Source organism: Anguilla anguilla, chromosome 8 (genome assembly GCF_013347855.1).
Source record: "Anguilla anguilla isolate fAngAng1 chromosome 8, fAngAng1.pri, whole genome shotgun sequence".
NCBI classification, from domain to species: domain Eukaryota; kingdom Metazoa; phylum Chordata; class Actinopteri; order Anguilliformes; family Anguillidae; genus Anguilla; species Anguilla anguilla.
This window is the reverse complement of record NC_049208.1, coordinates 52,124,148-52,136,805: the sequence shown is the minus strand read 5'-3', so window position 1 is coordinate 52,136,805 and position 12,658 is coordinate 52,124,148. Positions and strand designations below refer to the sequence as shown.

The window sequence follows — 12,658 nt, the reverse complement described above, 5'->3', positions numbered from 1 at the left end:
AAGCTAGTAAACCACCTGGCTGGAAGCTGCAGGGCATACACTTACTATGCATTAGCCTGGATTCTTTTAAGCTGCAGGTGCTGGGTTCCTCTAATTTTGTTTCAAAATAAGCATTTGACTGATTTAACATTATACAATTTATAAAATCAAAGGGATCGTGCTGGAGTGATGATGGGAGCACTAAAACCTTTCTGAAAGGAGTTAATACAGAGCTAAGCAGTGCAAGCCAAGCATGGACAGCAGCAGCAAGTTAGCACAGCAGCAGGGTTAGCATAGCAGCAGCAGACTTAGTAGCAGCAGCAAGTTATCACAGCAGCAGAATTAGCATAGCAGCATAGTTAGCACAGCAGTAGCAGCAGAGTTAGCACAGCAGTAGCAGCAGCAGGGTTAGCGCAGCAGCAGAGTTAGCACAGCAGTAGCAGCAGCAGGGTTAGCACAGCAGCAGAGTTAGCACAGCAGTAGCAGCAGAGTTAGCACAGCAGTAGCAGCAGCAGGGTTAGCGCAGCAGCAGAGTTAGCACAGCAGCAGAGTTAGCACAGCAGTAGCAGCAGAGTTAGCACAGCAGCAGAGTTAGCACAGCAGTAGCAGCAAGTTAGCACAGCAGCAGAGTTAGCACAGCAGTAGCAGCATAGTTAGCACAGCAGTAGCAGCAGAGTTAGCACAGCAGTAGCAGCAGCAGGGTTAGCGCAGCAGCAGAGTTAGCACAGCAGTAGCAGAGTTAGCACAGCAGTAGCAGCAGCAGGGTTAGCACAGCAGCAGAGTTAGCACAGCAGTAGCAGCAGCAGGGTTAGCACAGCAGCAGAGTTAGCACAGCAGTAGCAGTAGCAGAAGAGTTAGCATAGCAGTAGCAGCAGCAAGTTAGTACAGCAGCAGCAGAGTTAGCAGGATGAGTTGAACGGGTAAGTTTGGAGATTTAAATAGCTCTCTCATTAAGGTGTAAGCATCATTGTGGTATAGCTCCAATTAGGAAAAAAATATCTTTTTTAAGATGCTGGCTTATTTAAGTTTAATCTGTATCTTTAAGGAAAAGTAATATAAATATTTAAACAAAAAATTATTTTGCTGTTTTTTTAGATAAAGCACAATTTACTTTTACTCTCAATGCTTAAGTACACATAATACCCAGATGCTTTCAGATTTTCAGAATTGTACATTTTGTAAGCTGTAGGTGCAGCCGCATTTTTAAAAAATTCACCTCAAACGTACTGAATTATTTCATTATATTGTTATTATATTGTTACACTAGCTCTATGCTGCCTTTGCTCTACCTCCAGTGACTTCTGTGTTTCTTTTTGTGTGTTCATGCTGTTTCTCTACTGGCTGTGACTCAAAATGAAAGTGAAAGTGTTTTTGGCTGAATGTAGTCAGCCCCCTATGGCTTTCGTTCAATAGGCGTGAGAGAATGCCAGTACTATTAATTTATTATTTAAAATCATTTGCAGTTGGTTAAAAAAAACACATCAGCATGTGTGATTATGGCCAATTAGAAGACATTTCTTTACACCAGGGTGGAAACAAATCCCACCCTGCTTAGACTATAAAAGTTAAAAAGCTCAGGAAGACACACCTCTTAGGACTGACAAACACAGGTGAGAACATGGCTTTGTATGATTTCTCTTCATTCTGGAGTTTTATGCTGTTGGAGCCTCATTTATGATTATACTTCATGTCTATCTATGTCACTGATTGAATGCTTCACAATGTCAGTGAAGTTAACTTCAAGACAACCTCATTTATACTCAGTTGTGAATTTCTATTTTGCATACATTTGTAGCCGGGTGATTTTTGAGATAGCTGATATCTTTAGGACTGAACCCACATTTAAGAGACTCCATTTGTACATCAGAACACTTCAGTGTTCTTTGCCGTCTTGCCTTGCTTACTTTTGTCAGAGAAGAAGATGGTGACTGTACTTCCTATCTGAGAGTTGCACATAAGCAGACAGTTACTTTGTGCTTTAAACTTTTATTGGTGGGGTTTTACCACTGTCTTTTCAAAATAAATGAAAACATTCTTGATTTCTTTTTCGGGTACAGAGAAGATTTCTCTGCACATGCATGCGTGTTTCCTGGTGGGGGAAACATGTTGTGATTGTTTTTTTTCGGGGCTTACAAGAGGACTGGTACCTGAGAACTTAACTTTGTGTTCTAAACGTGGGTTCAGTCCTTAGTAGATCGACCACCTAAAAAACCAGTTAGCTAGAATGTGTTAAAAATGGAAATCCACAACTGAATGTTAATGAGTTTGTTTTCAAGTTAACCTCACTGACACTGTAATGCACCGAATCAGTAACATCGATCTGATGAAGTATAATTATGAATGAGGATCCAACAGCTTAAATCTACAGAATGAATATCAATCATACAAAGCTGCTCTCTCACCTGTGTTTGTCAGATCACCTGCAGTCCCAAAAGGTGTGTCTTCCTGAGCCTATTAATTCATATAGTCTGAGCAGGGTGGGATTTCTTTCTGCCCTGGGGTTAAGAAATGTGTTCTAATTGGCCATAATCGCATATGCTGATGTGTTTTGTTCACCAATTGTCTTCCATTTTGAAATACCCTCAAATTAAAGCTGACAGTCTGCACTTCAACCTCATTGTCATTGTGTCCTTTCAAACTCAAAGTTCTAGAGTACAGAACCAAAATAACAAAAAATGTGTTACTGTCCAATGAATTATGGTGCTCACTGGATATATATATATATATATATATATATATATATATATATATATATATGTATTATAATTACAAACCTGTCTTTGTTTTTATGAACAATTTCAAAACAAGAATAATTTTAAAATTTTAAAAGATTTTGCCAGGCGGTTGCTATGCAATTTTAGGAAACGCTCTTTTTTTCTTCCAAACTAGCTAGCCAACAAGTTAGCATCAGTGAGCTAACAAGAGTTTATGCCTTATTGATGTTAATTTGTATGTTTCCATTGATTGCAACTGGTAGACAACTGTCCAGCATCAGTGGGATCACGTTGGGTAGATCTACTCATTTTGTTAAGTGGAGGAGGCAATTAATGCTGCTCTAGCAGGATGCTGCTCTACCTTCTCTGGTCCCAGCTGGTCCCAACTGATCTCAACTGCCGGTCCCAACTGATATTCTAAAGGCTGAACCCACGTTTAGTACACAGGTTTCCGCGAGACTACATTTGTACATCGGGATTTTTAAAATTGATTCCTTGTCCTGCTTCCTTTCATCAGAGAAGAAGACCATGACTAGATTTCCTGTCTGTGTGACTTGCACATCAGCAGAATAAGCTACCGTCTGTTTTCAATGTGTATCAGTTGGCTTTTTTAGATCTTCTCAAAATAAATTAATATTTCTTGATCTATTTTTTTCAGGTGCTGAGACAATTCATTTTGTGCACATTTATTTGTGTTTCCTGGTTGGCAAAGATTCTGTGTTTGTTTTCTTTCTGTGCTTACAAGAGGCCTGGTACCTGACAACCTGAGAATGGCACAATATCTGTCCAGGTAACAATATCTGATGGCAGTTTCTACGGTACACATACATTTTTTTATGCAACAGTTGGTTACTATAATATTTGAATTTTGGAATATTGCAGATGGCAGATTTGTTGCACAGATTGCACATTTGTCTCTGGTCTGAATCATTTGTTTGAGGGTGTGTGATGGCACAAATCTATGGCAAAGGTATGTTTTGATTATGTGGCCTTATTCATTTATTTATTAATAGTACTCTGTATACTGAATAGGTGGAATAATTTCAGTGAATTAATTAACAAAAAACTGTTTTGTGTTTAAGATATTTATTGTAGGTGGTTAGCATTGTAACTGAAGCATGGTGGAAGATGCATGTTCACATGTTGTTATAGTTAATTATTTCCTTTTGGCTGGGGGGGGGGGGGTGTAGTAGGTCTCTAGGGCATCAAAATGATCAGAAATGTGTGTGTGTGTGTGTGTGTGTGTGCGGGCGGGCGTGTGTTTGTGTGTGTGCAATCACTGAATTAAAAACTGAAAACACATAACTTGTTTTATTTCTCTTATTTTAGTTGCTCTATGGCTACACAAGAAGCTACATCTAAGTGGTCAAATGTAATTAAGAACAGTGTACAGATTGCAACTGAACCCATCAGAAAATACCTGCTGAACACAGTCCAGGAACATCTGAATGAAGATGGAACCATCAGGAGATACACATTTGGAAAAAAGGACTCCCAAAAAAGGAAATGGGCAATCCTAATCATGGGAGAAACAGGAACAGGACAGTCTTCACTCATCAATATTATGGTCAACTACATGCTGGGGGTAAAGTGGGAAGACAAAATCAGGTTTGAAATCATTCCAGATGAAGGCACAAGACCCCAAACTGTATCTCAAACCAGTCTGATTACTGCCTATGAGATTTATCGGCTGGGGGAACTGCCTGTTCCTTTTTCACTCACAGTCAGTGATATTGGATTTGGAGACACAGGTGGGCTTGAGAATGATCAAAGAGTTTCTCTGAATCTCTACAAGTTATTTAATTCCATAAGGGGCATTCAACAAGTAGATGCAGCTTGCCTTGTGCTGAAGGCGTCTCAGAATCGCCTCAATCCTCAAATGTCGTAATGGACTATCCAAAATAAATGTATGGTAACATGAAATGTGCAGAGCTGTGAAAAACTGAGTTTGAATATCTTTAGTCTAGGTGAATGTAAACCCTTGTCCTCAACTATGTATTCAATTGATCCATCACCTGTTCTTTCTTCTCCATTCCAGTCAGATGCTTATTATGAAACACTGGTAGGAGCGTGCTTCACTGAGAAATATCAAGAACCTACAGGTGTGTTACACAATTCTACCATCATCTAAAGCTAAATCATTTTGAACACTCAGTCACATGACCAGTGCAGTCTGAGGAATAGTATACTCCAGTAAGTTTGTCTTGTTTTGTGAGGACGTTGTGCTGTCTAAGAAGTTAAATGATTTTAAACATTCAGCTACATGACCAGTGCAGTCACAGGAATAGTTTACTCCAGTGTGTTGAGGGTGTTTTGTTTCACCTGAGCATTAGACAGCATGGTTCTACTCATCAAGGTCTAGATTGAAGAGCGTGATAAATAAATCAGTTGAATCAAGTGTTGTAGGGTTGGGCTAAAACAGAAACCTACACCCAGACTGGCACTTTTCTGATAATATTGGACACCCGATGCAGAACATGTATTCCAAACAGAGATGCCCACATCAGTCCTGCATGATATTGTATCAGCCTGCTGTTGTTGTTTATTTTGGCAGTAATTTTATATCAGATTAGATGTGTTTCTTAGTAAAAGTCCATAAGGGTGAATGGAATTTTCTGAAATCTGTGGGTCATTATTGGCTGACGTGACCTCAGGTACTGGGACCAACCGGTCGCTGACAAACTGGCTTTTAATCTCATATCTGAAGATCTTTATCCGTGTTTTTGATGTTGCCTTCTGTTTCATTCAGAGTTTGGTGTGTAGAATGTGAATGTGGTTAAGCCCTTACATATGCTTACAAGGGATTAAGGAAAAAAAAGATATTATTATTATTATTATTATTATTATTATTATTTTTATTTTATTTTATTTTTTTAATTTAATATTGCATATTAGTTTCTCCTCTTGGTTATTTTCTTTATTAGTTATTATCATTAGTAGTTAGGATAGCACCTATTCTAGTGGTTGCGTGAAATAGAATTGGGAACATGCCCTTGCGTTTGATTGGGTAAGGACCACTCGGTGGAGCACAGAAGGAGATGGCGGGGTTTGCTAAAGAGATGTATGTTATGTAATCTAATTGTGTATGCTCTTTTTTGATGTATTGTGAAATGTTACATAATCAATAAAGTTGTTTAAAAACCCTAAAACAATTGAGGAGGTCCACTGCTGCGTTCCACCCGTTTCTCCTTGCTTAATTTTGCACTTAAAGATACTGATTTTGCACTTAGACAGGGCCCCCGATCAACCAGCGCGATATGAAATGCGAACTCTAACCAACTGAGCCCTCCCATTCCCTGGGCAATTCAATCAGCAAGTGCATGTTGCCCAATGTAGTGACCGCCTGCAGTCGGCACTGGTGTGGCCAAGATTCAAGCTGAGGCCGTGGGGCTCATCAATGCAGTAGCGACTTAACCAAATGATTCGCCTGGCAGCTGCAGTTCTATTTCAGCTTTGTCTTGAGCTTAAATTGTATAATTTCAATAACATGATGGAAATGGACAGGTAATATATTAATACTGATATGAGATGTCAGTTAGCTGCAGATGTCTGGGATGTGGGAGTTGCACTTCTGCAGGAATTTTCGACCAGATAAACCTGTTGCATATTTTTCTAGAATGTTGAATACACATCAGAAGGCATATTCTACCATGGAGAAAGGACTTTTTCATAGATCACAATCCTGTAGTCTTCATGGAGATGGTTAAAAACAAAAACCAGAGGTTATTTCAATGGCCACTGCAAGTACCACCGTACAACTGGGGATCCATCGCATTGCCGGTAAAAGGATTATCACTGCAGGTGATTTGAGTTTAGAGTTTGACGAGGTCACATCACAGTATAACTGTGTTGTTTAGCTCTCTCAGGAGGCCATTTAGAGTGAATGTAATTTTCTGAAAAATCAGCTCTTTTTATCTCTTTATCTGCAGATAGGCCCTCCGGTAAATAAACTATGACTTGTCTGTCGCTGACAAGCTGGCTTTTAATCTCTTATCAAAAGGTCAGTGCTTTTATTTCTATTGCCCATGTTGCTTTCAGTGTCATTGTAAGACACGGCCATCTCCACTCCCCAGAACCCTCTGTCACATATTTTTAGTTACATCTCCAGTAATATCAAGACATACAGCTGCTAGCATTATTTTTATTTAACCCCTAAAGCTGCACCAGCCCGCATTTGAGCCGGAGTGGGTTTATTTGCATTCATTCTGTTTTTGTTTCACTCAGTCTGGTCACAGTGCACCCAGACATTTTCAGACCCTTTGCAGCACTATTGGTGATCATTGTTAATGATGAGCTACAGTATGTGTACACGTATAACTATACAATATCCTAATTATGAACTGACTATATACAGCATTCAACTGCATACAAAGTTTCCTGCAGCAATGTATAGTCAATGCAGCCCATCTTGACTAAACAATGGTATCACCTTGATTATCCATTTGTAACACAAATTACCAGCAATTTTCTGCTTTCTAAAAATATAACTGATAACATGAAACCACAGAACACACGTTAATATTACTAGGATATAATAACAAAAGTATTTTTGTGGCAGGAGCAGGACATTCTTGGTGCTAAATTTTAATCTGATAAGAAAATGTTTTCAATGTACAAAAATGCCAAGTTTCTCACACATACAAAGCATTGTCTGTATCTAATTAATTCAAACTGGAGGGGTGGTGTGGTTAGGCCGCCATCTGCAGGCGAAGACGGAGACCACAGATGTAGGCCATTGCAGTAATTAGTAACTTTTTACATGTTCTGCCTGCAGTGAGACCAGGGGCTGGAATGAGATGCACATTGGTGCTATATATTGTTTATTCCATTCTCCTTCTCCTGAACGCACAATAAAAGCCTGTGTGCTTCTGAGACTTGCGAACTACGTGGTTTGTGGAGAGAGGAACACCAGAACCTGTTACACTAGGCTTGCCATTAAAAATATTGATATCAAAATGATGCCAAGTTACCAGAAACAGTATTGGCTATCTTTCCTCACACAAATTAAACAAGCTGTATTCCAAAGAAATACATTGCATCCATTTATACGGCTGGATATATATACTGAAGCAATGCAGGTTAAGTATCTTGCTCAAGGGTTGAACGGCACTGTCCTACCAGGGAATCAAACCTGCAACCTTTAGGTTACCAGACCAACTCCTCCACCATTATACTACACTGCGGCCCACTGCTGTCCCTATTTTTAAATGGAAGTGTTTTTAATAATTGTTTGCTTGTCGATAGAGGATCTATGGGGTTAGCCAACATTAATTTAGAACTGTGGCATTGCAGGGTAGCTACAGTAGCCTAGTTAAAAAGTAGTTATCAGTACAGGTGAATGTGAACTGTTTTGACTTAAAGAAAATCAATATTCCAGGCATGAAGAAGTCATTATCTTACGCTAGTTTCTATATGAGCGGCATAATGTTACCTACTGGACCAAATGGCAACGCAGATTTTAGTGGTTAATTTCAGAAGTGGCCATAGGCTACTATAACGTTATATACTCAGTCTGTCGTCTCATTAGCAGGATAGGTAACGAAAAGGCCAAAAGTGGAACAGCCAAATGTGTGGGTGTATTTCATTTGGATTTCAGTCTTTCACATTGCCATGAAAGTTGTTTTCAGTTTGGATCTACCAGTTCCAGAACAGGAAATAGTTGGAACAATAAAGTAAATGATTGGTTATATTCACTATATTCATTGAACAAATAATGGCATTTCTCACAAACAAAAGCAGAATATATATATATATTTTCCCTCCTCGCACCAAAGCAGTTTAAGTTTAAAGGCTTTTAAAATCCATACAACAGATCCTCCAAGGGGTCTGGCCCTACTCACTTCTTAATTACTCATCAGGATTATAGGACCTGTGGAAATACTAATCTACAAAGCACCCCACAGTACATTAAAAGACAAAAGACCATTAAACAAACCATTTTAGATCATAAAATCAACAGGAAGACTGTTTTACAATTTTTTCTGAAAAAATGCCATTGGTCTTGGACTACCAAGATTTTTTAGAATGTGCTCAGTTACTGAGGTCTCCATGGAATTCTATATGATAAAACACTTAGGAAATGAAGATCTACATCAAAAGAAATCAAATACAAAACAATAAAACCATTTATCAAATACAAAACAATAAAACCATTTTACCAGTCAAGCATACAGTCATATTTCCCCCCTTGTCATAGAGTTGCTTTCTGGCTTAAATTGCGTATACTTTTCTCAACACCTCATCTGTTGTTAGGTTGAGCCTGGGAGTGTCTCTTCAGTAGTTTCTATGGTGACACCAGCTTCCACCACTAGAGGTAGAGATAAAGAAAGTTACGATCCTGACTGAATACACCTTTGGTGGTTTATTTTGGTAGCTGTTACCCATGTGTCTGTTTCATAGTATGGGGCAACAGGGGAATTTCTTGGTTAATAAATATTCAGGCTAGCTCTAACATAATTCTGACCATACAACGTGTACACGAAATGCAGAAGAGCTTGTAACACGTCTTCCCCACAACTGTTTGTCTGTTCATGCAGTATTTTCTAGAATCTTCTGCAGCATTTCTGCCTTCTCTGCCTCGTTGCTCCTCTTCAGCACTTCTATCAGCCTGAGAATACTCTGACGAGTAGAATCAGAATCGAACTTCAGAGCAAGGTCTCTAAGCTGGAGAATGCTCTGGAAACACCTTTCAATGAGGCTGGTTTTCTCAGCTTCTGCATTCCTCAACTCTTGCTCACGTGTGGACATCACTTCCTCTTTGTGGCTATCATCCCTTCATAAGCTTTTTTCAGGTCCTCATAAGTTCCTGTTTTTTCTTCGTATTCTGGTGCATATATTGTGTATCCTTTTTCATGGACCGTATAGCTGCATTTTCCGGGACAGACCGTACATTTCTCTTTCTTCATTACATGACCCCAGCTTAGGTCAGCTACCCATGTACATAGATGATAGCAGTTTACCTTACAATTGGTGCAGCACAGTGTCGTTGCCTGAACTGGGACCTTCTTCATGACTACAGTTGTGTATTTGTACTGAAAGTTATTTTTCCTTATGTCCTCTTTGTGCTCTTCCAGAGTTTTCTTAACTTCCTCAAGTGCCTTGAGCTTCATCTCCACCACCTCGATCTGACTCTCACAGCTCTGGATACAAGCTTCCAGTCTCGAATGGTCCTTCAAGACATTTTCAGTCATCCTTGAGTTTCCATTCGATCCAAAGTCTGGAAGAACTCCCTCATGCTCTCAATTCTGTTATGCCAGTTCGTTTTATATACGTTTTCAAAGGACACGTGGGAGGGTGACATCGCATGATGGTACGATGGAACACAAACCACAATACCAGCTTGTAAAGGAACTCACAAGATTTATTTCTGTTTTTCGACTGTGAGTTGTCAGAATGAGATCACAGCTTTAGCTGTTCCCCAGAGTTAATCAATCCAAGAACATGACCTAAGAAACATGCCTGGGGCCTCCAAATCACTAAAACCGCCCCTGATGAACACACAAAAAGAGTAAAATGAAAGCATAAGTCATCGGAGGTTCTGAAAATTCCCCACAATGCAATGGCAGCATAGAAACGGTGTGACAGGACCAGGCCTGGGTCAAATATGTATTTGTTTTGGATTCAAATACCTTTCTGTGCTCTATTGATCTTGCCTGTTGTAACTGAGCTTGCCAATATGACCAGAAGTCAGGGTTTGCACTTTTTGAGAGTATTTCATTGGTTCCAATACACCAGACAAGATCAGTAAAGCGTAGAAAAGTATTTGAATCCAGTACATATACGTATTTGACCCAGGTCTGGACAGGACCAGCAACGGGAGGCAGAATGTCTCATGTCGCAATTAAACAAACCGCAATACCAGCTCGTAAAGGTACACATAAAATATATTTTTGTTTTGTTGATCGGGGTGGTCAGGATGAGAACAAAGTCAAATGGAGAAAACCCGTTAAAAAAAAAAAACTTAAAAGCAGAAAAAAATACTTTTACTTTCATTTTAAGTCACAGAAGAAAAACAACATGAACACACAAAAGAGTAAAATAAAAGCAGATGTCACCAGAGGATCTGAGAATCCCCAGCAGTGCAAAGGCAGCATAGAGACAGTGTGACAGGACACGTGAAGGGAGGCTGACATCGCACGATTGTACGATGGAACACAAACCACAATACCAGCTTGTAAAGGAACTCACAAGTTTTATTTCTGTTTTTCGACTGTGAGTTGTCAGAATTAGATCACAGCTTTAGCTGTTCCCCAGAGTTAATCAATCCAAGAACATGACCAAAGAAACAGGCCAGGTTAATCAGTAAAACGTGTTTTTCCACAGGCCAAGTCCAAATACTCGGACTAACAGTCAGCTGAAACGGACTGAACCCAAAAGCACTCCTTCACTTCTCTGCTCTCCTGCTCTCCTAGTTTTTTACTTGCTATAATCTGGCTGAAAATTGCATTGTGGCCATGGTATGTGAACAACGACAATAGAATCCTAATATGGTAGGGCTTGCTGAAACAATTCAGTTTGAGATTAATTTTAAACAATGTGACTGGTTTACATCCAGTTGTATTTAACAAAATTAACAATTTTCTATTTTTTGTATCGGACTTACAAAATACTACAGGACAGTTTATTTTATTTTTTTCTTAGTCTTTTTGGTGCCCAATGTGTGGCTGTACATGTTAAATTCCTATTACCACCCTAATTTGGCAACCACCCCCCAGCTCATTCATGAACCCCACTGCTGATATGGGAGACAGTGCACATCCACGTTTTTCCTCTGAAAAACCCGCGCGGTGTCATTAAAGTTGGCTGAGTTTGCACAGAGCGGAGTCAGAGGAAGACCTTTAACATGCAGCCCACGGGCCCCTGATCAACCAGCGCGATATGAAATGCGAACCCCCTAACCGACTGAGCCCTCCCATTCCCTGGGCAATTCAATCAGCAAGTGCATGTTGCCCAATGTAGTGACCGCCTGCAGTCGGCACTGGTGTGGCCAAGATTCAAGCTGAGGCCGTGGGGCTCATCAATGCAGTAGCGACTTAACCAAATGATTCGCCTGGCAGCTGCAGTTCTATTTCAGCTTTGTCTTGAGCTTAAATTGTATAATTTCAATAACATGATGGAAATGGACAGGTAATACATTAATACTGATATGAGATGTCAGTTAGCTGCAGATGTCTGGGATGTGGGAGTTGCACTTCTGCAGGAATTTTCGACCAGATAAACCTGTTGCATATTTTTCTAGAATGTTGAATACACATCAGAAGGCATATTCTACCATGGAGAAAGGACTTTTTCATAGATCACAATCCTGTAGTCTTCATGGAGATGGTTAAAAACAAAAACCAGAGGTTATTTCAATGGCCACTGCAAGTACCACCGTACAACTGGGGATCCATCGCATTGCCGGTAAAAGGATTATCACTGCAGGTGATTTGAGTTTAGAGTTTGACGAGGTCACATCACAGTATAACTGTGTTGTTTAGCTCTCTCAGGAGGCCATTTAGGGTGAATGTAATTTTCTGAAAAATCAGCTCTTTTTATCTCTTTATCAGCAGATAGGCCCTCCGGTAAATAAACTATGACTTGTCTGTCGCTGACAAGCTGGCTTTTAATCTCTTATCAGAAGGTCAGTGCTTTTATTTCTATTGCCCATGTTGCTTTCAGTGTCATTGTAAGACACGGCCATCTCCACTTCCCAGAACCCTCTGTCACATATTTTTAGTTACATCTCTTGTAATGTCAAGACATACAGCTGCTAGCATTATTTTTATTTAACCCCTAAAGCTGCACCAGCCCGCATTTGGGCCGGAGTGGGCTTATTTGCATTCATTCTGTTTTTGTTTCACTCAGTCTGGTCACAGTGAACCCAGACATTTTCAGACCCTTTGCAGCATTATTGGTGACCATTGTTAATGATGAGCTACAGTATGTGTACACGTATAACTATACCATATCCTAATTATGAACTG

General features: G+C 39.8%; 2 long non-coding RNA genes across 2 annotated transcripts; one reads left to right on the top strand and one right to left on the bottom strand.

Moving 5' to 3' along the window:
- The first annotated feature begins 3,353 nt into the window (after window positions 1–3,353).
- Window positions 3,354–4,504, top strand: LOC118234310. Its single transcript, XR_004766650.1, has 3 exons — window positions 3,354–3,483; window positions 3,576–3,663; window positions 4,023–4,504. It is a non-coding gene; the product is annotated as an uncharacterized LOC118234310 (long non-coding RNA).
- Window positions 4,505–8,372: 3,868 nt separating this feature from the next.
- Window positions 8,373–9,914, bottom strand: LOC118234312. The gene is made up of 2 exons (XR_004766652.1): window positions 9,653–9,914; window positions 8,373–9,000 (listed from the first exon to the last, which is right to left on the bottom strand). It is a non-coding gene; the product is annotated as an uncharacterized LOC118234312 (long non-coding RNA).
- Window positions 9,915–12,658: the final 2,744 nt, after the last annotated feature.